General features: G+C 39.5%; 1 protein-coding gene across 2 annotated transcripts in view; it reads left to right on the top strand.

The window, feature by feature from the left end:
* Nucleotides 1–26,179, top strand: part of tcf4 (transcription factor 4) — a 563,422-nt gene that overhangs the window by 294,957 nt on the left and 242,286 nt on the right. The gene's annotated exons all lie outside the window — the stretch shown is intronic.

Here is a 26,179-nt window from a genome sequence, read left to right as displayed (position 1 = left end):
ATCGAATGGTGAAGTGCCCGAAGATTCACACCAATAACAATTTAATATTTGTATATATATCAAAGTTTAAAACATATGAAATTTCATGTATACATATTTTTTTCTGTCTTTGGGCCACTGGTGCAACTTGAATCCGTCCCTGTTTGTGTTGTTACACCTTCCGACAACACACCGACGAAAGTGAGAAAATGGCGGATTGCTTCCCGATGACGATGACGTCACGTTGTGACGTCATCGCTCCGAGAGCGAATAATAGAAAGGCGTTTAATTCGCCAAAATTCACCCATTCAGAGTTCGGAAATCGGTTAAAAAAATATATGCTCTTTTTTCTGCAACATCAAGGTATATATTGACGCTTACATAGGTCTGGTGATAATGTTCCCCTTTAAGGACTTAACTGCAATAAGAATCATATGTTAAATGTACCCTAAGATTTTTTGTAGGGATGTCCGATAATGGATTTCTTGCCGATATCCGATATTCCAATATTGTCCAACTCCTAGTTACCGATACCGATATCAACCGATACCGATATATACAGTCGTGGAATTAACACATTATTATGCCTAATTTGGACAACCAGGTATGGTGAAGATAAGGTACTTTTTTTTAAAAAATTAATAAAATAAAATAAGATAAATAAATTCAAAACATTTTCTTGAATAAAAAATTAAGTAAAACTATATAAAAACAGTTACATAGAAACTAGTAATTAATAAAAATTAGTATAATTAATTGTTAAAGGTTAGTACTATTAGTGGACCAGCTGCACGCACAATCATGTGTGCTTACGGACTGTATTCCTGCAGACTGTATTGATCTATATTGATATATAATGTAGGAACCAGAATATTAATAACAGAAAGAAACAACCGTTTTGTGTGAATGAGTGTGAATGGGGGAGGGACTTTTTTTGGGTTGGTGTACTAATCATAAGTGTATCTTGTGTTTTTTTATGTTGATTTAAATACAAAAGTAAAAAAAAAATTAAAAATTAAAAAAAATTAAAAACGATACCGATAATTTCCAATATCACATTTGAATTATTATCGGACATCTCTAATTTTTTGTTAAAATAAAGCCAATAATGCAATTTTTTTGTGGTCCCCTTTATTTAGAAAAGTACCGAAATAATTTTAGTACCGGTACTATTGGTATCGTTACAACACTAATGGGGACGGCGTGGCCCGGTTGGGAGAGTGGCCGTGCCAGCAACCTGAGGGTTCCTGGTTCGATCCCAACCTTTTCCAACCTCGTCATGTCCGTTGTGTCCTTGAGCAAGACACTTCACCCTTGCTCCTGATGGGTCGTGGTTAGGGCCTTGCATGGCAGCTCCCGCGGTCAGTGTGTGAATGTGTGTGTGTGAATGGGTGAATGTGGAAATAGTGTCAAAGCGCTTTGAGTACCTTGAAGGTAGAAAAGCGCTATGCAAGTATAACCCATAACCCATAATGCACATTATTTCAAGGCTTGCGCGGGCCACATTAAATGACGTGTCGGGCCTGATCTGGCCCCCGGGCCCTTGAGTTGGACACGTGTGAAATAGATAGTATAATCCAAAGCAAAATGTGGCTGTCATGCAGATATCACCTCACACATCAATGAAGAAGCAGCTCCAGCTGAGGCAGCAGTAATGCAAATGTGACGTGTTTGTGGAATGCAACATGAAAGAAGCTTTTAACATCTCTGGTGCTGTAAACACACCAAGTTACAGAAGTACACTTTCCTTTTTTTGGGGGGGGGGTAAATGTGCTGAGGGTGAGTTGTGCTGCTAAACCATGGGTGTCAAACTCTATATACAGCGGCGGTGCCGCGGTAACACCGCATTCACCGCTAATTCTCATACTTGCCAGCCCTCCTGGTAGACTCCCAAATTTCAATGCCTTTCCCGAAAATCGTCACGTTCCCTTTTCGTCCAGTCCGAGTGCTGGCCCAGTCATATAATATGTGCGGCTTTGGCACGCACACACAAGTGAATGCAACGCATACTTGATCTTCAGGGATACAGGTTACACTGAGGGTGCTCGTATAAAAAACTTTAACACTGTTAGAAATATACGCCACACTGTGAACCCACACCAAACAAGAATGACAAACACATTTTGGGAGAACATCCGCACCGTAACACAACATAAACACAACAGAACAAATACCCAGAACCCTTTGCAGCTATAACTCTTCCGGGACGCTACAAGGTGTGTAGTGGGGGTTGTATATTGTAGCGCCCCGGAGGAGTTAGGGCTGCATGGGATTCTGGGTATTTGTGCTGTTGTGTTTATGTTGTGTTACGGTGCGGATTATCTTTCAAAATGTGTTTGTCATTCTTGTTTGGTGTGGATTCACAGTGTGGCGCATATTTCTAACAATGTTAAAGTTGCTTATACGGACACCTTCAGTGTAAACTGTATCGCTGTTGATCAAGTATGCGTTGCATTCGCGTATGTGTGCGTAAAGAAGCCGCTCATATCTTGTGACTGGCCGGCACGTTATTAGAAGGGATGAAAAGCGGACGTGACGACAGCTCGTAGAGGACGTTTAAAGCAGTACCTGTAAGGCACGCCCCCAAGACTGTGGAATACGAGATAAAATGACTGAGGTGTTGAGATATAATGACTGATGAACACCTTCGTTCGATAATGAAGGTTGCCTCAGCTCAAAGCCTGAGCCCCGACATTAATGAACTAGCATCCAAGAAAAAATGGCAGGTATCTGGCTTGGGTACATCAGATTAGATCAGTGTGTTGCAAACTGAGCAGTTTAAAGTCCAGAATGGTTGGTTTATTCATTATTTTATTTTCAAATTTATTAGCCTGTGGAAAAAGTTAATGTTGATATTTACCTCAGAAGGCTGCAAATAGAAAAGAGGCGTTCCATTTTTATTTAAATTGTATTTGATATGCCATTGATATTTTTTAATTATTATTATTTGAAACTCGATTTTGCATGTCACTATAAAGTTATATAAGCCTTGCTTGTTCAATATTTAATGCAAAACTTGTTTGGGTCCCTATTAAAAAGGTTAATTTGTTCAACCTTGGCCCGCGGCTTTGTTCAGTTTAAAATGTTGGCCCACTCTGTATTTGAGTTTGACACCCCTGTGCTAAACTGTATTCGTGGATTAAAAAAAAGTGCATTCTTTATGTTCTAATGTTCTATATAACCACATCGTTCAACATAGAAATCCAGCCAGACACCCTTTAGGATGGATACTTAGATGTTGTGGTTGAGTGTTTTGCAAACGACATCCAACATGACAGTAGATGGATCGTGTTTATGTTTGTGCGTATGTTTTCCATTATTTGTCAGTGCGAGTCTCAGGACCACCCAGTTCCAGTCTGCTTTGATTAGAGATGTAGTAGAGACATATTCTATGCGTCTACAGTCAATGCTGTGGCGCACCGCAGGGTTTTTTTTTTGTTTTCATCACGCACTAAATCAAGTTGACAATCGCAGTTTCTCCACCGCCTTGGTAATTGCTCACAGTCAGAAACGACTTTTCTATTGGTATGTAATGCACACAAAACGTGCTTTTACGTCAGCGAGTTTGTGTTTGATCGCTCGGTTCAGTTCGGTGAGTTTACCATGAATTGATTAACGTGGACCCCGACTTAAACAAGTTTAAAAACTTATCTGGGTGTTACCATTTAGTGGTCAATTGTACGGAATATGTACTGTACTGTGCAATCTACTAATAAAAGTCTCAATCAATCAATCAAAGTTTACTTGGGGTGTTGTCAAAGTGCGTACGGTCGACGTACGAATCACTCTATTTGCCAACTTTCCAAATACCGTATTTTTCGGACCATAGGGCGCACTGCCGATGAGCGGGTCTAGTCAGGTCTTTTTTCATACAAAAGGCGCACGGAGCTAACTGTTTTAATGACATTCAGACTTTACTTCAATCAATAACGGAGCAGCATCTCCTCATCCATGGCTTACTAGTGCAACAACGACGCCGGAAATGTGTGAAAAAACGTCCTACCGGTAATCTCTAATAACTAAAGTTCCTTGGGTGAATAATGTAAACTCACTACACCGGTATGTTTTAGCGCTTTCATGGCGAGTTTACTGACAGATATAAGTAAGAACTTTACACTACTTTATATTAGAAATGGCAACAGCGGAGGATGAATGTCCCATAACAAGAAGATAGAGAAAAAGAAGAAGCTTATCGACTACAAAGGCGGACACGCGCACATTTTCAGGACTTATGCAGATCCCAAATACAGATCAGCAGGTACCAGAAGGTACGGAAAGTTGCTTTTGCATAATATTGTGAAACAAAACGCCAGATAATGTCTTACCTTAGTATAACAATAACAACGTCGGAAATGTGTTCTCGTTTAAAACCGTCTAACCGGAACTCTCTAATAACTAAAGTCCCTTGAGTGAATAATATAAACTCACTACACCGGTATGTTTTAGCGCTTTCATGGCGAGTTTACTGACAGATATAAGTAAGAACTTTACACTACTTTATATTAGAAATGGCAACAGCGGAGGATGAATGTCCCGTAACAAGAAGATAGAGAAAAAGAAGAAGCTTATCGACTACAAAGGCGGACACGCGCACATTTTCAGGATGCAGGTTGTCTTGTATGTTCACTATCTTATTTAAGGACAAACTTGCAATTTGAAACATATGTTTAATGTACCGTAAGATTTTTTTTGTTAAAATAAAGCCAATAATGCAATTGTTTGTGGCCCCCTTTATTTAGAAAAGTATCGAAATACATTTTGGTACCGGTACCAAAATATTGGTATCGGGACAACACTCGCACCTTAAATTGTGTTCAAAGTGTACAAACCTTCACTAAAATATGAACTTTAGTCGAGGCTGGAACTCATTTATATTGACATTGTTCCTTATGGAGAAATTTCCTTCGCTATGCGAGCTTTTCAATTTACGAACCCTGTTCAAGAACCTACGAAGTTTGTAAATCAAGGTTCCACTGTGGTGTGTAAACTGGCTGTAATATGGTATAACCGTAAATGCCTGTACATACATATCTTTAACATACACATGGAACATTAAAAAAATGAAAAAAAAGCATGGAGATGTTAGAGAAACCCGTTCTTACTTACAGCATGTCAATCATCATGCCGACTCATACTGTAGCTGTGCGTGTAGTTGACTTGTACTTGAAGGCATCACCATGTACACACGTATGGTTTTTCTTCATTGGGTTGTCATCGTCTCATCATCATTTTGATGGCCACGTTAACACGGAGGCAAACCTCAGAGTAACCCTCTGTCAGTGAAGCTGTGTGAAGTGTACAACTTCACACAGTACACACACACACACACACGCACACACACACACACAAAGTGGGTGCACACAAAAAGTAGAACAGCTGGTAGCGGATAAAGAACATAACAGAGCTGTCATGACCAAGCTCTACAAGAGCTCGCTGCCACACACACACACACACACACACACACACACACACACACACACACATTTAGAAGATGAGAAGGCCCAATGATGTGCATGACGACACTTCTAACGCACATTAAATCTTGCATACACACCTTCACAATAGTAAACTGGTACCGTATTTGTCGGAGTATAAGGCGCACCGGAGTATAAGTCGCACCTGCCGAAAATGCATAATAAAGAAGGAAAAAAACATATATAAATCGCACCAAACTATGAAAAAAACATATATAAATCGCACCAAACTATGAAAAAAACATATATAAATCGCACCAAACTATGAAAAAAAACTGCGACTTATAGTCCGAAAAATACGGTATTAGTTGACCTTTATTCAACAGATAAACCAAAAGGATCCTACAAAACTTTGTGGGATAGCGGTCCAGAGTTTGTGATGTTGTTGTAAAATAATACAAATTTAAGAACTCTTTATTCAGTCTTTTAAGAGCAGAGGGGCATTATACTGAGATGTGAAGAGCCCTAAAGCCCAACAGCACATTCCTGGCCTTCACAATAAAAGTGCTGCACAATATACAAAACTCAAAACCAGTGAAGTTGGCACGTTGTGTAAACCGCAAATAAAAACAGAATACAATGATTTGCAAATAAAGATATTTAATATTGGAACTGAGAAACAATGTTTTTTTTTTTTTTGCTAATAATCATTAACTTAGAATTTAATGGCAGCAACACATTGCAAAAAAGTTGGCACAGGGGCATTTTTACCACTGTGTTACATGGCCTTTCCTTTTAACAACACTCAGTAAACGTTTGGGAATTGAGGAGACCAATTTTTGAAGCTTTTCAGGTGGAATTCTTTCCCATTCTTGCTTGATGTACGTTCAACAATCCGAGTCTCCGTTGTGGTATTTTTAGGCTTCAATGTTCAATGTTGGTTTTCAGCCTTGCCGCTTACGGGACTCCCAAGTGAGTATCCAATCACAGCGTAAGGAAAACTAGAAGGGCTTACTGACAACAACTCGTGGTCATATTTGGCTATGCAATAGTCTATCAACTGTATGTGCCCGTTCACTTACAGTGCACGGACGCCCGCATTGTGGATTCTGAAGGCCCCGGGCAGATTTGGTACAGCGTAGCAACATAAGCGAGCTGAATTCTGATTGGATACAAACTCTAACCTTAAAGGCGCATGAAGAGAATATGAATACTTTTAGATATTTAGGGAAAGTAAATCTAAAAATGACTTATCTTTAATTATGATCATGATTTCTGGTTATATTAGGCCAGCACACCACTGGTTACATGCAATTGTCATTTCAGAAACTGTCAGAAAGTGCGTACAAAAACAGAAATACCACGATTTTGATTCATGAATAAGTGTTAATCAACACTGAGCATTGTTATCGTTATAAAGTACAATTTGAATACCCCTCAATGTAATTATTTTGTACTTAATGTTGCACTAGTGTTTTCCCGATACCAATATTTTGGTACCGGTACCAAAAGGTATTTCGGGGGACCACAAAAAATTGCATTATTGGCTTTATTTTAACAAAAAGTCTTATGGTACATTAAACATATGTTTCTTATTTCAATTTTGTCCTTAAATAAAATAGTGAACATACAAGACAACGTGTCCTTTAGTAGTAAGTAAACAAACAAAGACTCGTAATTTAGCTGCTGACATATGCAGTAACATATTGTGTCATTTATCATTCTATTATTTTGTCAAAATTATTAAGGACAAGTGGTAGAAAATGAATTATTAATCGTTCATTTACTGTTAATATCTGCTTACTTTCTCTTTTAACATGTTCTATCTACACTTCTGTTAAAATGTAATAATCACTTGTTTGGATACTTTACATTAGTTTTGAACGATACCACAAATTTGGGTATCGATCCGATACCAAGTAGTTACAGGATCATACATTGGTCATATTCAAAGTCCTCATGTGTCCAGGGACATGTTTCCTAAGTTTATAAACATAATATAAATATTAAAAAAACTAAAGAAGATTTTGTAATGCTAAAAAATATTGATGTAATCATAGTAGTATCGACTAGATACGCTCTTGTACTTGGTATCATTACAGTGGATGTTAGGTGTAGATCCACCAATGCCGTTTGTTTATATTGTAGCGTCCCGGAAGAGTTGGTGCTGCAGGGGATTCTGGGAATTTGTTCTGTAGTGCTTATGTTGTGTTGCGGTGAAAATATTCTTCCAAAATGTGTTTTGTCATTGTTGTTTAGTGTAGTTTAGTGCAGTGTTTTGTCAACCTTTTTTGAGCCATGGCGCATTTTTTGCATTGAAAAAATCCGGGAGGCACACCACCAGCAGAAATCATTAAAAAACGAAACTCAGTTGACAGTAAAAAGTCGTCGTCGCAATTGTTGGATATGACTTTAAACCATAACCAAGCATGCATCAATATAGCTCTTGTCTCAAAGTAGGTGTATTGTCACGACCTGTTACATCACGCCCTGACTTATTTTGAGTTTTTTGCTGTTTTCCTGTGTAATGTTTTAGTTCTTGTCTTGCGCTCCTATTTTGGTGGCTTTTTCTCTTTTTTTGGTGTTTTCCTGTAGCAGTTTCATGTCTTCCTTTGAGCGATATTTCCCCCATCTACTTTGTTTTAGCAATCAAGACTATTTAAGTTGTTGCTATCCTTCTTTGTGTTGATTGTCATGTCATGTTCAGATGTACATTGTGGACGCCGTCTTTGCTCCAAAGTAAGTCTTTGCTGTCGTCCAGCATTCTGTTTTTGTTTTCTTTGTAGCCAGTTCAGTTTTAGTTTTGTTCTGCATAGCCTTCCTTAAACTTCAAAGCCTTTTCTTAGGGGCACTCACTTTTTGTTGATTTTTTAGCTCTTGTCTCAAAGGAGGTGTATTGTCACGACCTGTTACATCACACCCTGACTTATTTTGAGTTTTTTGCTGTTTTCCTGTGTGTAATGTTTTAGTTCTTGTCTTGCGCTCCTATTTTGGTGGCTTTTTCTCTTTTTTTGGTGTTTTCCTGTAGCAGTTTCATGTCTTCCTTTGAGCGATATTTCCCCCATCTACTTTGTTTTAGCAATCAAGACTATTTAAGTTGTTGCTATCCTTCTTTGTGTTGATTGTCATGTCATGTTCAGATGTACATTGTGGACGCCGTCTTTGCTCCAAAGTAAGTCTTTGCTGTCGTCCAGCATTCTGTTTTTGTTTTCTTTGTAGCCAGTTCAGTTTTAGTTTTGTTCTGCATAGCCTTCCTTAAACTTCAAAGCCTTTTCTTAGGGGCACTCACTTTTTGTTGATTTTTTAGCTCTTGTCTCAAAGGAGGTGTATTGTCACGACCTGTTACATCACACCCTGACTTATTTTGAGTTTTTTGCTGTTTTCCTGTGTGTAATGTTTTAGTTCTTGTCTTGCGCTCCTATTTTGGTGGCTTTTTCTCTTTTTTTGGTGTTTTCCTGTAGCAGTTTCATGTCTTCCTTTGAGCGATATTTCCCGCATCTACTATGTTTTAGCAATCAAGAATATTTAAATTGTTGTTATCCTTCTTAGTGGGGGCATTGTTGATTGTCATGTCATGTTCGGATGTACATTGTGGACGCCGTCTTTGCTCCACAGTCAGTCTTTGCTGTCGTCCAGCATTCTGTTTTTGTTTACTTTATAGCCAGTTCAGTTTTAGTTTCGTTCTGCATAGCCTTCCTTAAACTTCAAAGCCTTTTCTTAGGGGCACTCACCTTTTGTTTATTTTTGGTTTAAGCATTAGATACCTTTTTACCTTCACACTGCCTCCCGCTGTCTCCGACATCTACAAAGCAATTAGCTACCGGCTGCCATATGGAATATTATAGTATTACACAGTTACTCTGCCGAGCTCTAGACTGCACCGATACTCAACAACAACACATCATTTGCAGACTATAATTAGTGGTTTGCAAAAAATATTTTTAACCCAAATAGGTGAAATTAGATAATCTCCTACGGCACACCAGACTGTATCTCACACAATCGTTGAAAAACACTGGTTTAGTGTGACGACGCCAATGGGTAGGGAACCGGTACTTTTTTAGAGGCGGTATAGTACCGAATATGATTCATTAGTATCACGGTGCCATACTCATACCGGTATAAATGTCGTACTGTCCTATACGTGTTTCCTTTTCACTCGTATTGTTTTGTCTTAGTACCTTTTCCCTCCGTTTCCTCGCCCAATATTCCAACGTCTCCTCTACTTATTGCCTCTCCTCCTCCTCTTTTATTTCTAATTGCGTGCAGGAAGCTGCCAGATATGTTGAGGTGTAATGTGCTGTCTGATTCCCCCTCTAAGTGTTCTTAAATGATTGCTATGTGTTTGTCAAGCCAAGCGTTGAGTGCTTATTAAAGAGAAATGCTTTGAACTGTGTTTAGTGTGTGTGTGTGTTGTAGAGGAGATGGAGCAAATTATCTCTGTTGTGTCAATCCCTCACAGTGCATCGATTCGGTCGGACATTTTTTTTGTGTGTGTTGTCGTTGCACTCGTGCGACATCACTTGGCTGCCCCGTGCATTAACTCTGATGAGCGAGCTTATCAGCGATCTCATCTGTGCCTCGGTTATGACTGATTCTAAGAGCGCACTAATTATCCTTCTCCCTACAGAGGGAATTGAATTGCTGACCATGACAGCATCATTGCCTGGCTCAAGGGACGCTCGTCACTGCGCTTGGCTGTCGTTGTTGGCTTGGTTGAAGGGGATTTTTTTGGGGGTAAATTGTAAATATCTAGTCGTGCAACATGAAATTGAACAAATTTAATGAAAGGCATACGTCAAAGCTGAGGATGTGCGTAATAATCCATCAGGGGATTAATTGATCATTAAGACTTTGGTCGATTTTGCAAAATGTATTGTTGATTGATTGTGTTGCGGTAAAGGGTAATGCACTACTTGGCTGCAGCCAGCAGAGGCACTGTTGATTCAGTCCTAGCTGGTTTGTGGCTTGAAAAAGAACAGTATCACGTCGTCTAAGACAGTGTTTTTCAACCTATTTTGAGCCAAGGCACATTTGTTGCGTTGAAAAAATCCGGAGGCACACCACCAGCAAAAATCATAAACTCAGTTGACAGTAAAAAGTTGTTGTCGCAATTGTTGGATATGACTTTAAACCATAACCAAGCATGCATCAATATAGCTCTTGTCTCAAAGTAGGTGTACTGTCACCACCTGTCACATCACGCCCTGACTTATTTGGACATTTTTGCTGTTTCCCTGTGTGTAGTGTTTTAGTTCTTGTCTTGCGCTCCTATTTTGGTAGCTTTTTCTCTTTTTTTGGTATTTTCCTGTAGCAGTTTCATGTCTTCCTTTGAGCGATATTTCCCGCATCTACTTTGTTTCAGCAATCAAGAATATTTCAGTTGTTTTTATCCTTCTTTGTGGGGACATTGTTGATTGTCATGTCATGTTCGGATGTACTTTGTGGACGCCGCCTTTGCTCCACCGTAAGTCTTTGCTGTCGTCCAGCATTCTGTTTTGTTTACTTTGTAACCAGTTCGGTTTTAGTTTCATTCTGCATAGCCTTCCCTAAGCTTCAATGCCTTTTCTTAAGGGCACTCACCTTTTGTTCATTTTTGGTTCAAGCATATGACACCTTTTTACCTGCACGCTGCCTCCCGCTGTTTCCGACATTTACAAAGCCATTAGCTACTGGCTGCCACCTACTGATATGTAAGAGTATTACACGGTTACTTTGCCGAGCGCTAGACAGCACTGACACCCAACAACAACACATAACTTGCAGACTATAATCACTGGTTTGCAAAAAATGTTTTTAACCCAAATATGTGAAATTAGATAATCTCCCATGGCACACCAGACTGTATCTCACGGCACACTAGTGTGCCATGGCACAGTGGTTGAAAAACACTGGTCTAAGACAGTGTTTTTCACTAGTGTGCCGTGAGATACAGTCTGGTGTGCCGTGGGAGATTATCTAATTTCACCTATTTGGGTTAAAAATATTTTTTGCAAACCAGTAATTATAGTCTGCAAATGATAAGTTGTTGTTGAGTATCGGTGCTGTCTAGAGCTCGGCAGAGTAACTGTGTAATACTATAATATTCCACATGGCAGCCGGTAGCTAATTGCTTTGTAAATGTCGGAAACAGCAGGAGACAGCGTGCAGGTAAAAAGGTGTCTAATGCTTAAGCCAAGAATAAACAAAAGGTGAGTGCCCTTAAGAAAAGGCAATGAAAGCTAGGGAAGGCTATGCAGAACAAAACTAAAACTGAACTGGCTACAAAGTAAACAAAAACAGAATGCTGGACGACAGCAAAGACTTACTGTGGAGCAAAGACAATGTACATCCGAACATGACATGACAATCAACAATGTCCCCACTAAGAAGGATAAAAACAACCGAAATATTCTCGATTGCTAAAACAAAGTAGATGCGGGAAATATCGCTCAAAGGAAGACATGAAACTACTACAAGAAAACAGCAAAAAAAGAGAAAAAGCCACCAAAATAGGAGCGCAAGACAAGAACGAAAACCTGACACAGGAAAACAGCAAAAAAGTCCAAATAAGTCATGGCGTGATGTGACAGGTGGTGACAGTACACCTACTTTGAGACAAGAGCTATATTGATGCATGCTTGGTTATGCTTTAAAGTCAAATCCAACAATTGTGACAACGACTTTTTACTGTCAACTGAGTAAAAAATATGAATGATTTCTGCTGGTGGTGTGCCTCCGGATTTTGCCGTGTGTGTGTGTGTGTGTGTGTGTGTGTGTGTGTGTGTGTGTGTGTGTGTGTGTGTGTGTGTGTGTGTGTGTGTGTGTGTGTGTGTGTGTGTGTGTGTGTGTGTGTGTGTGTGTGTGTGTGTCAACTGGAGCAAATATGGCATCCAGGTGAGCCGCTGCCTCACCAGCACTTCCTAATAAATAATGGCTTCCTCCTCTCTCTCTTTTGCTGTCCATCTTTGTCCCTCCTTTTGGGTTCGGACATAAATCCATAACATCTGCGTGAGTTTAATAGTCATAAAGGAAGAAGGAGAATACGGAATTATGAAAAAAAATCAAAATCAAAATTTTAATGACCGTTATGTTCTTTATTTCGACAAACCAGAGGTGGTCAGTGGAAGAAGCTCTTTACTTGTCTGCTCCAAGGCGAGCTTGACACAGAACTGAACAGAGAGAACGCTAACTGCGAACATTAATGACAACACAACACGTACCAGGTGCTGTGAGTTAGACACACACATGGCAACTTCTACTACTATGGGGGGATAATTAACAAAGACTTGCATGTTATTTTTAGTGCTGTTTTGATTGATTGATTGAGACCTTTATTAGTAGATTGCACAGTACAGTACATATTCCGTACAATTGACCACTAAATGGTAACACCCTAATAAGTTTTCAACGGGTTTAAGTCCACGTTAATCAATTCATGGTATGTCAAACAATTAATTAAAATAAGAGATTAATCACAGTTTTAATTGTGATCAATTATGAATAGTCACAGTATATCGTTTGCGAGCATACCATATTTTCCGGACTATAAGGCGCACTTAAAATCCTTTTTTTCCCCCTCAAAACTCGACAGTGTGCCTTATAACCCGATGTGCCTAATGTACGGAATAATTTTGGTTGTGCTTACCGACCTCGGAGCAATTTTATTTGGTACATGGTGAAATAAAAATTGTGACCAGGAGATGGCAGTCACACATAAGAGATACGTGTATACTGCAATATGACTCAAGTAAACAACACCATAATGTTATATGTTCCATTAAAAATATAGAACATTACACACGGCGCTCAAAAATCTATCAAAATGTTTTAGTTCGACTTTGGTAAGCTATGAAGCCGCACCACTTGATGAATTGTACTGTGCTTCAACATACGAGTATTATTATGGTGTGTGTATAAGGTAAGACATATTATCTGGTGTTTTGTTTCACAATATTATGCAAAAGCAACTTTTCTTACCTTCTGGTACCTGCTGATGTGTATTTGGGATCTGCATAAGTCCTAAAAATGTGCGCGCGTCCGCCTTTGTAGTCCGTGCCGACTTTGTAGTCGATAAGCTTCTTCTTTTTCTCTATTTTCTTGTTATGGGACATTCATCCTCCGCTGTTGCCATTTCTAATATAAAGTAGTGTAAAGTTCTTACTTATATCTGTCAGTAAACTCGCCATGAAAGCGCTAAAACATACCGGTGTAGTGAGTTTACATTATTCACCCAAGGGACTTTAGTTATTAGAGAGTTCCGGTCAGACGGTTTTTCATGAGAACACATTTCGGACGTTGTTATTGTTATACTAAGGTAAGACATGTTATCTGGCGTTTTGTTTCGCAATATTATGCAAAAGCAACTTTTCGTACCTTCTGGTACCTGCTGATCTGTATTTGGGATCTGCATAAGTCCTGAAAATGTGTGTGTGTCCACCTTTGTAGTCGATAAGCTTCTTCTTTTTCTCTATCTTCTTGTTATTGGACATTCATCCTCCGCTGTTGCCATTTCTAATATAAAGTAGTGTAAAGTTCTTACTTATATCTGTCAGTAAACTCGCCATGAAAGCGCTAAAACATACCGGTGTAGTGAGTTTACATTATTCACCCAAGGGACCTTAGTTATTAGAGAGTTCCGGTCGGACGGTTTTAATAATACAAAGTAGTGTAAAGTTTTCTTGCCATGAAAACACTAAAACTGTTACGGCGGGGATGGGTGGGGGGTCGCAGATTGCTGCAAGGTTTGTTCCCCCAGGATGCAAACGGATCACGCCGGACAGGATTTGCAGGTAGGAGCATGGTTTAATCGTCAAAATTAAACACGTACCAAAAAACACAAAACAATCCGAAGGAAAAAGTGGGAAGCCATGGTTACCTCTTAGCACAGGAAGCATAAACTCGTAGACAAAAACTACAAGCGTAACTGTTGCATGAAACAAACAAAGGAGCCAGGACGAGTGTGGCGAGAGAGGTGAATAAATAGCTCTCTGATTAGTGGTCGACTGCAGGTGAGCGCGCCGACCACTAACCAGAGGCAGGTGAACCAAATTAATCCCCATAGAAACCAAAACAAACCCAGAGGTGCACAAAACAGGAACTAAGGGAGTTCAGAAATAACATAACATAACAAAAACATAATCCGGGCCACGGATCATGACAAAAACATACCGGTGTAGTGAGTTTTTTATTCACCCAAGGAACTTTAGTTATTGGAGAGTTCCGGTCGGACGGTTTTTCCGGCCTTGTTGTTGCACTAGTGAGCCACGGATGAGGAGATGCTGCTTCGTTATTGATTGAAGTAAAGTCTGAATGTCATTAAAACAGTTAGCTCTATCTTTTGAAACTTCTTCCACTCCCGTCCTTGCACGCTACACCGCTACAACAAAGATAAGACTCTGTCGAAGCTGAGCCACGTAAATAAGACCGCCCACAAAACGGCGCATCCTAAAGCGGCTTGAAGATGATCTGTAAAACATAATCTATGCAACATTTTGACCAAAGAACCACCATTACATGTTATGTAGACCACAAGGAAGTGTTTTCCATTTAGAAAAAAATAATAATAATATGACTCCTTTAATGCGCCCTGTAAGTGCCTTTTGTATGAAAATAGACCTGACTAGGTGCGCTCTATGGTCCGGAAAATACGGTAGGTAGGTCCCAATTTGATTCAAACAACCTTATTATGGATCTTTGACGGCAATATTGCTTATATTTCAGTGGACAATGAAAGATCCAAAGTTTGGATCCTTCATTGGCCACTGAAATAAGTAGGGATGTCCGATAATGACTTTTTGCCGATATCCGATATTCCGATATTGTCCAACTCTTCAATTACCAATACCGATATCAACCGATACCGATATTTACAGTCGTGGAATTAACACATTATTATGCCTAATTTGGACAACCAGGTATGGTGAAGATAAGATCCTTTTTAAAAAAAATTCATAAAATAAAATAAGATAAATAAATTAAAGGGGAACATTATCACCAGACCTATGTATGCGTCAATATATACCTTGATGTTGCAGAAAAAAGACCATATATTTTTTTAACCGATTTCCGAACTCTAAATGGGTGAATTTTGGGGAATTAAACGCCTTTCTAATATTCGCTCTCGGGAAGCAATGCGCCATTTTCTCAAACACCGAGTCAAATCAGCTCTGTTATTTTCCGTTTTTTTCAACTGTTTTCCGTACCTTGGAGACATCATGCCTCGTCGGTGTGTTGTCGGAGGGTGTAACAACACGAACAAGTTGCACCAGTGGCCCAAAGATGCGAAAGTGGCAAGAAATTGGACGTTTGTTCCGCACACTTTACCGACGAAAGCTATGCTACGACAGAGATGGCAAGAATGTGTGGATATCCTGCGACACTCAAAGCAGATGCATTTCCAACGATAAAGTCAAAGAAATCTGCCGCCAGACCCCCATTGAATCTGCCGGAGTGTGTGAGCAATTCAGGGACAAAGGACCTCGGTAGCACCGCAAGCAATGGCGGCAGTTTGTTCCCGCAGACGAGCGAGCTAAACCCCCTGGATGTCTTGGCTCACACCGTCCCTTATGCCACCGAAGATGATCAAGAGAAGAATATCGACCCTAGCTTCCCTGGCCTGCTGACATCAACTCCAAAACTGGACAGATCAGCTTTCAGGAAAAGAGCGCGGATGAGGGTATGTCTACAGAATATATTAATTGATGAAAATTGGGCTGTCTGCACTCTCAAAGTGCATGTTGTTGCCAAATGTATTTCATATGCTGTAAACCTAGTTCATAGTTGTTAGTTTCCTTTAATGCCAAACAAACACATACCAATCGTTGGTTAGAAGGCGATCGCCGAATTCGTCCTCGCTTTCTCCTGTGTCGCTGGCTGTCGTGTCGTTTTCGTCGGTTTCGCTTGCATACGGTTCAAACCGATATGGCTCAATAGCTTCAGTTTTTTCTTCAATTTCGTTTTCGCTACCTGCCTCCACACTACAACCATCCGTTTCAATACATGCGTAATCTGTTGAATCGCTTAAGCCGCTGAAATCCGAGTCTGAATCCGAGCTAATGTCGCTATAGCTTGCTGTTCTCTCCGCCATGTTTGTTTGTATTGGCATCACTATGTGATGTCACAGGAAAATGGACGGGTGTTTATAACGATGGTTAAAATCAGGCACTTTGAAGCTTTTTTTAGGGATATTGCGTGATGGGTAAAATTTTGAAAAAAACTTCGAAAAATATAATAAGCCACTGGGAACTGATTTTTAATGGTTTTAACCCTTCTGAAATTGTGATAATGTTCCCCTTTAAAAACATTTTCTTGAATAAAAAAGAAAGTATATAAAAACAGTTACATAGAAACTAGTAATGAATGAAAATGAGTAAAATTAAGTGTTAAAGGTTAGTACTATTAGTGGACCAGCAGCATGCTTACGGACTGTATCCCTTGCAGACTGTATTGATATATATTGATATATAATGTAGGAAGCAGAATATTAATAACAGAAAGAAACAACCCTTTTGTGTGAATGAGTGTAAATGGGGGAGGGAGGTTGTTTGGGTTGGTGTACTAATTGTAAGTGTATCTTGTGTTTTTTATGTTGATTTAATAGAAAAAAAATAATAAATAAATAAAACCAATACCGATAATAAAAAAAACTATACCAATAATTTCCGATATTACATTTTAAAGCATTTATCGGAGATCTCTAGAAATAAGTCATTCACAAAACTTCACAATACAGATCCAGAGTTACTTTCTTTGTGTAAGTTTGTATTCCTCTCACCACACCCGGCAACGAGTGTGGTGCACACTTTCTCATGACAAGTCTAACCGCCGGAGGTGGCATCCAGCCATATGTCTTGGTGAGTGTCAGGACAGAGACACTCTTATGTGTCCCTCTCTGCGCGTCTATCTACACGTCTCCCTCCCAGCCTCCCCGGTAATCTATCTTGGTTAATTTTGTCATTGTGTGCAGCTGGTCACAGAACAAGCCCAGTCCGCTTCTGTAGTGTGGGAATTGTGTGTGGAAGCATGAGAGAATTACAAAACACCAAAACCAGTGAAGTTGGCACGTTGTGTAAATGGTAAATAAAAACGGAATACAATGATTTGCAAATTCTTTTCAACTTATATTCAATTGAATAGACTGCAAAGACAAGATACTTAAAGGGGAACATTATCACAATTTCAGAAGGGTTAAAACCATTAAAAATCAGTTCCCAGTGGTTTAATTTATTTTTCGAAGTTTTTTTCAAAATTTTTCCCATCACGCAATATCCCTAAAAAAAGCTTCAAAGTGCCTGATTTCAACCATCGTTATAAACACCCGTCCATTTTCCTGTGACGTCACACAGTGATGCCAATACAAACAAACAGCAAGGTATAGCGACATTAGCTCTGATTCAGACTCGGATTTCAGCGGCTTAACACTGTCTGATAAGATAATTAATAACAACTAAGAACTAGGTTTACAGCATATGAAATACATTTGGCAACAACATGCACTTTGAGAGTGCAGACAGCCCATTTCAGGCGCGCTAAGAACATATATTTTTCCACGATTTCAGCACTCAGGTTAACCATACCTAAATAGACACAAAATACTGCATTACACAAGACTACCCGAATTTACTCGAATGATTGAAAAAAAAAAAAAGTTTTTAAGCTAAATTATTGGTAAACACAGTTTATGTATTATAATTTACGTAAAATAGCGAGTAATGAATAAAGTTTTCATCAATTAATATATTCTGTAGACATACCCTCATCCGCTCTCTTTTCCTGAAAGCTGATCTGTCCAGTTTTGGAGTTGATGTCAGCAGGCCAGGGAAGCTAGGGTCGATATTCTTCTCTTGATCATCTTCGGTGGCATAAGGGACGGTGTGAGCCAAGACATCCAGGGGGTTTAGCTCGCTCGTCTGCGGGAACAAACTGCCGCCATTGCTTGCCGTGCTACCGAGGTCCTTTGTCCCTGAATTGCTCACACACTCCGGCAGATTCAATGGGGGTCTGGCGGCAGATTTCTTTGACTTTATCGTTGGAAATGCATCTGCTTTGAGTGTCGCAGGATATCCACACATTCTTGCCATCTCTGTCGTAGCATAGCTTTCGTCGGTAAAGTGTGCGGAACAAACGACTGACCATTTCGTCGGCTTTCCCCACACCCTCGTATTTTGAACAAATTTCGTCCAATTTCTTGCCACTTTCGTATCTTTGGGCCACTGGTGCAACTTGAATCCGTCCCTGTTCGTGTTGTTACACCCTCCGACAACACACCAACGAAAGTGAGAAAATGGCGGATTGCTTCCCGATGTGACGCCACGTTGTGACGTCATCGCTCCAAGAGCGAATAATAGAAAGGCGTTTAATTCGCCAAAATTCACCCATTTAGAGTTCGGAAATCGGTTAAAAAAATATATGGTCTTTTTTCTGCAACATCAAGGTATATATTGACGCTTACATAGGTCTGGTGATAATGTTCCCCTTTAACATTCAAACTGGAAAACTTTGTTATTTTTGGCAAATATTAGCTCATTTGGAATTTGATGCCTGCAACATGTTTAAAAAAAAAGACTGATAAAGTTGAGGAATGCTCATCAAACACTTATTTGGAACATCCCACAGGTGAACAGGCTAATTGGGAACAGGTGGGTGCCATGACTGGGTATAAAAGCAGCTTCCATGAAATGCTCAGTCATTCACAAACAAGGACGGGGCGAGGGTCACCACTTTGTGAACAAATGCGTGAGCAAATTGTCGAACAGTTTAAGAACATTTCTCAACAAGCAATTGCAAGGAATTTAGGGATTTCACCATCGACGGTCCGTAATATCATCAAAGGGTTCAGAGAATCTGGAGAAATCACTGCACCTAAGCGGTGATATTACGGACCTTCGATCCCTCTGGCGGTACTGCATCAAAAAGTGACATCAGTGTGTAAAGGATATCACCACATGGGCTCAGGAACACTTCAGAAAACCACTGTCAGTAACTACAGTTGGTCGCTACATCTGTAAGTGCAAGTTAAAACACTACTATGCGAAGCGAAAGCCATTTATCAACAACACCCAGAAACACCGCCGGCTTCGCTGGGCCCGAGCTCATCTAAAATGGACTGATGCAAAGTGAAAAAGTGTTCTGTGGTCTGACGAGTCCACATTGAAAATTGTTTTTGGAAACTGTGGACGTCGCGTCCTCCGGAACAATGAGGAAAAGAACCATCCGGATTGTTATAGGCGCCAAGTTGAAAAGCCAACATCTGTGATGGTATGGGGGTGTATTAGTGCCCAAGGCATGGGGAACTTAAGTTGAACAACTTAAGCTGTACATCAAGCAAGAATGGGAAAGAATTCCACCTGAAAAGCTTCAAAAATGTGTCTCCTCAGTTCCCAAACGTTTACTGAGTGTTGTTAAAAAGAAAGGCCATGTAACACAGTGGTAAAAAAATGCCCCTGTGCCAACTTTTTTGCAATGTGTTACTGTCATTAAATTAAAAGTTAATGATTATTTGCAAAAAAAAAAAAACGAAGTTTCTCAGTTCAAACATTAAATATATTGTCTTTGCAGTCTATTCAATTGAATATAAGTTGAAAAGGATTAGCAAATCATTGTATTCTGTTTTTATTCACAAATTACACAACGTGCCAACTTCACTGGTTTTGGATTTTGTACACAAACGCACCTCTCAATTCTCTGCTGAACATTGTGGACGGCCTGCATGTCAAACAAGACGATTACTCAAATGCTTCTCACTTGTAGGATCTGAGCATGATCATGAAAAGGAATAAATTATTAAACTGAATTAATTTTCTGGTGGACCAAAACAATATCATGAGTATGGGTAGCACAGAGGGAAATTGACTTGGTAGACTGTCCTCACTTTGTACCACCATAAACATTAATAATTAAACTAAGTACAAAACCCAAAACCAGTGAAGTTGGCAATCGTAAATCATAAATAAAAACAGAATATAATGATTTGCAAATCCTTTTCAACCTATATTCAATCGAATAGATTGCAAAGACAAGATATTTAATGTTTGAACAGAGAAACTTCTTTTGTTTTTTTGCAAATAATCATTGCAAAAAAGTTGGTACAGGGGCATTTTTACCACTGTGTTACATGGCCTTTCCTTTTAACAACACTCAGTAAACGTTTGGGAACTGAGGAGACCAATTTTTGAAGCTTTTCAGGTGGAATTCTTTCCCATTCTTGCTTGATGTACAGCTTAAGTTGTTCAACAGTCTGGGGGTCTCCGTTGTGGTATTTTAGGCTTCATAATGCGCCACACATTTTCAATGGGAGACAGGTTTAGACTACAGGCAGGCCAGTCTAGTACCCGCACTCTTTTACTATGAATCCACTCTGTTGGCTTGGCATTGTCTTGCTGAAATAAGCAGGGGCGTCCATGATAACGTTGCTTGGATGGCAATATATGTTGCTCCAAAACCTGTATGTACCTTTCAGTATTAATGGTGCCTTCACAGATGTGTAAGTTACCCATGCCTTGGGCACTAATACACCCCCATACCATCACAGATGCTGGCTTTTCAACTTTGCGCCTATAACAATCCGGATGGTTCTTTTCCTCTTTGGTCCGGAAGACACGACATTCACAGTTTCCAAAAATAATTTGAAATGTAGACTGGTCAGACCACAGAACGCTTTTCCACTTTGCATCAGTCCATCTTAGATGAGCTTGGGCCCAGCGAATCCAGCGGCGTTTCTGGGTGTTGTTGATAAATGGCTTTCGCTTTGCATAGTAGAGTTTTAACTTGCACTTACAGATGTAGCGACCAACTGTAGTTACTGACAGTGGTTTTCTGAAGTTTTCCTGAGCCCATGTGGTGATATCCATTACACACTGATGTCGCTTTTTGATGCAGTACCGCCTGAGGGATCAAAGGTCCGTAATATCATCGCTTACGTGTAGTGATTTCTCCAGATTCTCTGAACCTTTTTGATGATATTACGGACCGTAGATGGTGAAATCTTGAATATAGGTTGAAAAGGATTTGCAATTCATTGTATTGTTTTTATTTAAGATTTGCACAAGGTGCAGACTTCACTGGTTTGGGGTTTTGTATAATAATAGGCAAAGCAAATAATAGGCTAATAAGAATAGTGGTGAATAGAGCAAAGGGATGATGAAGTGAACAGGAGTTAGAACTAGCACAGGGGCGGATCAGTTCCAGGGTTATTTCCCAGCAACAGGTCTGACACTCTGTGACTGTTTAGTGTTTATCAGATTGATAACCTGGGGGTAAAACAGTTTCTATGAAGGGTTGTTTTGGCATTCGGTGATTTGTAACGCTGGAAGGGAGGAGTTTGAACAGTTTGTGACCAGGGTCTGAGGGGTCTGCAGTGATGCTACCTGCCTGTTTCTTGACCCTCGGTATAAGTCCTGGATGGGAGGGGGGTAGGTCGACACGATTCGCTTTTCTGCAGTCCTGATTGTCCCTAGTAGTCTGCGTCTGTCCAGCTCGGTTGCTGATCCAAACCAGACGGTGATGGAGGTGCACAGGACAGACTGACTGATGGCGGTGTAGAACATGGTCAGCAGTTACTGGGGCAGGGTAAACTTCTTGAGCTGACGCAGGAATGTCATCCTATGCTGTGCATTTTTCCTGATTGTGTCTAGGTCCTGTGAGATTGTGGATCCCAGGGACCTGAAAGAGTCCAGAGTATAACCTTTGCTGTTCAGAAGGAAGAAGGGTCTGGGGGGGAATTAGGAAGGGCTTCTCCTGAGTCTCCACAGTCTTGACCGGGTTCAGCTCCAGATGGTTCTGACTGCACCAGACAGTGGCATGTCCAGACTTTTTTTCCCCCAGGATGGCACCTAGTTCTGCAGGGGTTGCACTAGGGATGATGTTTGATAAGAAATTATCAAGTTCGAGCCTATTATCGAATCCTCTTACCGAACCGATTCCTTATCGATTCTCTTATCGGGTCCAGATAGGTTGTTGTATATGGAAAAAAAAACCACAATATTTGGTTTAACAAAAGCTCACTTTTATTATATAAGAAAAAAATTAAATCTAATAAATAAATAAATATTGACTGTTACCCCCCCCCCCAAAAAAATAAAAATAAATAAATAAATATTTGTTACCCAAAGTATATTAAGTGGGATTTTTCAGAAAAACAAATATATACAGTAACACAAAAACAACCTGTCTGTGCGATCACTACAGGTGTATAAATTACAATATAGTGTTAAATAAAATCAGTCCCTTGGGTACAAAACTGAAAATAATACAGCTCTCCAAAAAGTGCAATTCTGCTGCTGACTCGTCTCCGCTCGGGATGGTGTCCTGCTGGCCCCACTATGGACTGGACTCTTACTATTATGTTGGATCCACTATGGACTAGAGTCTCACAATATTATGTCAGACCCACTCGACATCCATTGCATTCGGTCTCCCCTAGGTTTCTCATAGTCATTCACATCGACGTCCCACTGGGGTGAGTTTTTCCCTGCCCTTATGTGGGCTCTGTACCGCGGATGTCGTTGTGGCTTGTGCAGCCCTTTGAGACACTTGTGATTTAGCGCTATATAAATAAACATTGATTGATTGATTGATTGATTTGACATAACTGTTTGTCATGATCCTTTGACATTTTTGCACTTTATTTCTTTATTGACAGAAAATTCTATGAAGAGAAAAGTTGTTTGCAAATGTGGTTACAATGCTAAAAAACGAAAAGTTAAAGCTAAAAAAAAGAAATACACTTTATTGAGTTAACATTATTTCTTTAAGAATGTGATGTTATGCGCTAGGGCAGGGGTCGGCAACCCAAAATGTTGAAAGAGCCATATTGAACCAAAAATACAAAAACAAATCTGTCTAGAGCCGCAAAAAATTAAAAGCCATATTACATACAGATAGTATGTCATGAGATATAAATTGAATTAAGAGGACTTAAAGGAAACTAAATGAGCTCAAATATAGCTACAAATGAGGCATAATGATGCAATATGTACATATAGCTAGCCTAAATAGCATGTTAGCATCGATTAGCTTGCAGTCATGCAGTGACCAAATATGCCCGATTAGCACTCCACACAAGTCATTAACATCAACAAAACTCACCTTTGTGCATTCACGCACAACCTTAAAAGTTTGGTGGACAAAATGAGACAGAAAAAGAAGTGGCATAAAACACGTCCGAGAAAGTCGGAGAAAAGTTATAAATGTAAACAAACTACGGTGAGTTCAAGGACCGCCAAAATTAGTAGGACAAAACGGCGCTTGCCAAATACTCGAATCCGTGAAGCTGACAGTGTGCTTTATAACAATTAGGGAGGTTTGTGTCATGTTTGTCCTCCTACAGAAACTATATTAAAATAAAAATAAAAAAAATTTTCCCCTCATCTTTTTCCATTTTTCATACATTTTTTAAAAAGCTCCAGAGAGCCACTAGGGCGGCGCTAAAGAGCCGCATGCGGCTCTAGAGCAGCGGGTTGCCGACCCCTGAGCTAGGGAATATAACAACTACACTACCCAGCATGCAACGGGAGTGACGAGCATGCGCGGTAGCCCCGAAAAGTGTTGTTGCATGTCGCCACCTGGCAGCTAAGAATGAGGTTATGAGCACGCTGTGAAAGTAAACGTCAAGAACTCAGCCAACACGCCTCGTCTGCATTATTTATAATTAGACAGACAACACATATACAGTGTGATTTTGTTTTGTTTACAAGGAAAGAAAAACAAAAGTTAAAAAAGGGAGATATGTTGTATATATATGTATGTGCTGCGGTTGCTTTAAGAACGTTGCGACAACTGCCGTAAAGGAGATGCGTTGCTAGCCTGGTTGCTATGTTTCCGGTTGGTCGTAAAAGTGTTCGTCATGTGTTTGTACCCTGCTCAAAACTCTCAGTAAAGTTATTCATTGGATTATACCTTTTGTTTTGAACTTTATTACACCTTGGAGCGCTTTTTTCGGTCCATTGTTTTTCCTGCTTTCCCTATCTGCGCCTAATGACTGAGCTACGTGACGTCATTTCTTGTGATGTCCCACGGAGCATTTCTGGTCGGGACGGGATTCGTTCCCAGGGATTTGAATAAAGAACCAACTCTTTTTCTTTACTATAGTGGTCTCGATAACGGGTACCGGTTCTCAAAAAGGGATTCGAGTCCGAGGACTCGGTTCTTTTCTTATCGAACAACCGGGAAAATCGGTTTCGAGTATCATCCCTAGGCGGCACCCATAAAACTCTAGCTACTATATTAGTTTCGCGGATGGTTACATCACAAAGTATGGAGTGAATCTTCTTGTAAGACTTGTTTAATTAATTACTGCATTATGCATTTTCATGTGAATGGATCATTCAAAGTGCACCATCACTATACAGTCGCCTCCCAGAGCCAAAAAAGGTTCTGTTGTTTAGATCGCGCGTGGTTTTGTATTATATTTTCTGCTTCATATTTCACAACATAATGTAACATCAAAGGTTGGAGCTTTGAAGCGTATGATGTCATGAATGTGGAGAGATACGGGTGTCTGCACGGGTACAGCCGGTATCACTCCCTCACCCGGGTACCATGTTAGACTGGACCAGTATAATACATGCAAAACACTCATTTAAATAGGGCATTCCGCACCCCATTTGCACTTGTTGTCAATTGCACACACAGTCTTAGTAGGTCAACCGCATACGTCTGTCATGTCTGTGTAATCATGTTTTGTTTTAGTCATGTTTTGTTTAATTATTGGACTCTTTAGTTTCTGGCTTTTCACTCCCTTGTCTTGTTTCCATGGTTACCCATTAGTTTCACCTGTTCCACGTTTGGACTCATTGTGCACTTTTGTTTGTCACCATAGCAACCCATTAGTTTTCACCTGCCCTCACAACTCACGCACCTGTCTTTAATCATGTCACTATTATTTAAGCTTCCAGTTGCCAGGCTGTCTGTCTGGCGACATCATACCCGTCACAATCTGTTTACCTCTGCGCACTTCATGCCACGTCCAAGTAAGTTTTTGTTTATTAATGCCACAGTTAGTGTTTTTGTTTCATACTCGCCAACCCTCCCGAATTTTCCGGGAGACTCCCGAAATTCAGCGCCTCTCCCGAAAACCTCCCGGGCCAAATATTCTCCCGAAAATCTCCCGATTTTCAGCCGGAGCTGGAGTGGGCGTGGCGGACCTGAGTGAGGACTTTTTTTTATGACGGGAGGACAACAGGGTGGCAAGAACTAAATCATCCAGACGAGAGATAAATTGTATGATTATGTTTATCTTACCTAAAAATAAATATGTTTATTAATTAAAAAATAAATAAAAAAAACATTTTTACTATATTTTGCTAAAAACATCCAAATTGATTGTATTTTTATTTGTATTTTTTTCTGACTCCTTATTACATCCAGCCATAGAATTATACATTAAAATAAACATATTGGAAATAATTCATTTTAAATGATCATAATAATTCATTTAAAATTACCATATTTAATTATTAAAATAATTGCTTGTTTATCAACACCTTTAGCATTTTATTTATTACATTTTGAAGCTCTCAGAAGCCGAGTTTTGTTGTATTCCTTAAGATTTATTTTTGCAAGTTTGAAGTATCAATTATCCAAACACAGTTTTGTTTGCATATTTTCAGGATGTATATATATATATATATATATATATATATATATATATATATATATATATATATATATATATATATATACATATGTGTATGTACGTATGTATGTATGTATATATATTTATATATATATATGTATGTATATATGTATATGTATATATATTTATATATATATATATGTATGTATGTATATATGTATATGTATATATG

The sequence above is a fragment of the Nerophis lumbriciformis genome, linkage group LG20 (genome assembly GCF_033978685.3).
Source record: "Nerophis lumbriciformis linkage group LG20, RoL_Nlum_v2.1, whole genome shotgun sequence".
NCBI classification, from domain to species: Eukaryota; Metazoa; Chordata; class Actinopteri; order Syngnathiformes; family Syngnathidae; genus Nerophis; species Nerophis lumbriciformis.
The sequence above is the reverse complement of the archived record's forward strand: the minus strand, read 5'-3'. Positions and strand labels throughout refer to the sequence as shown.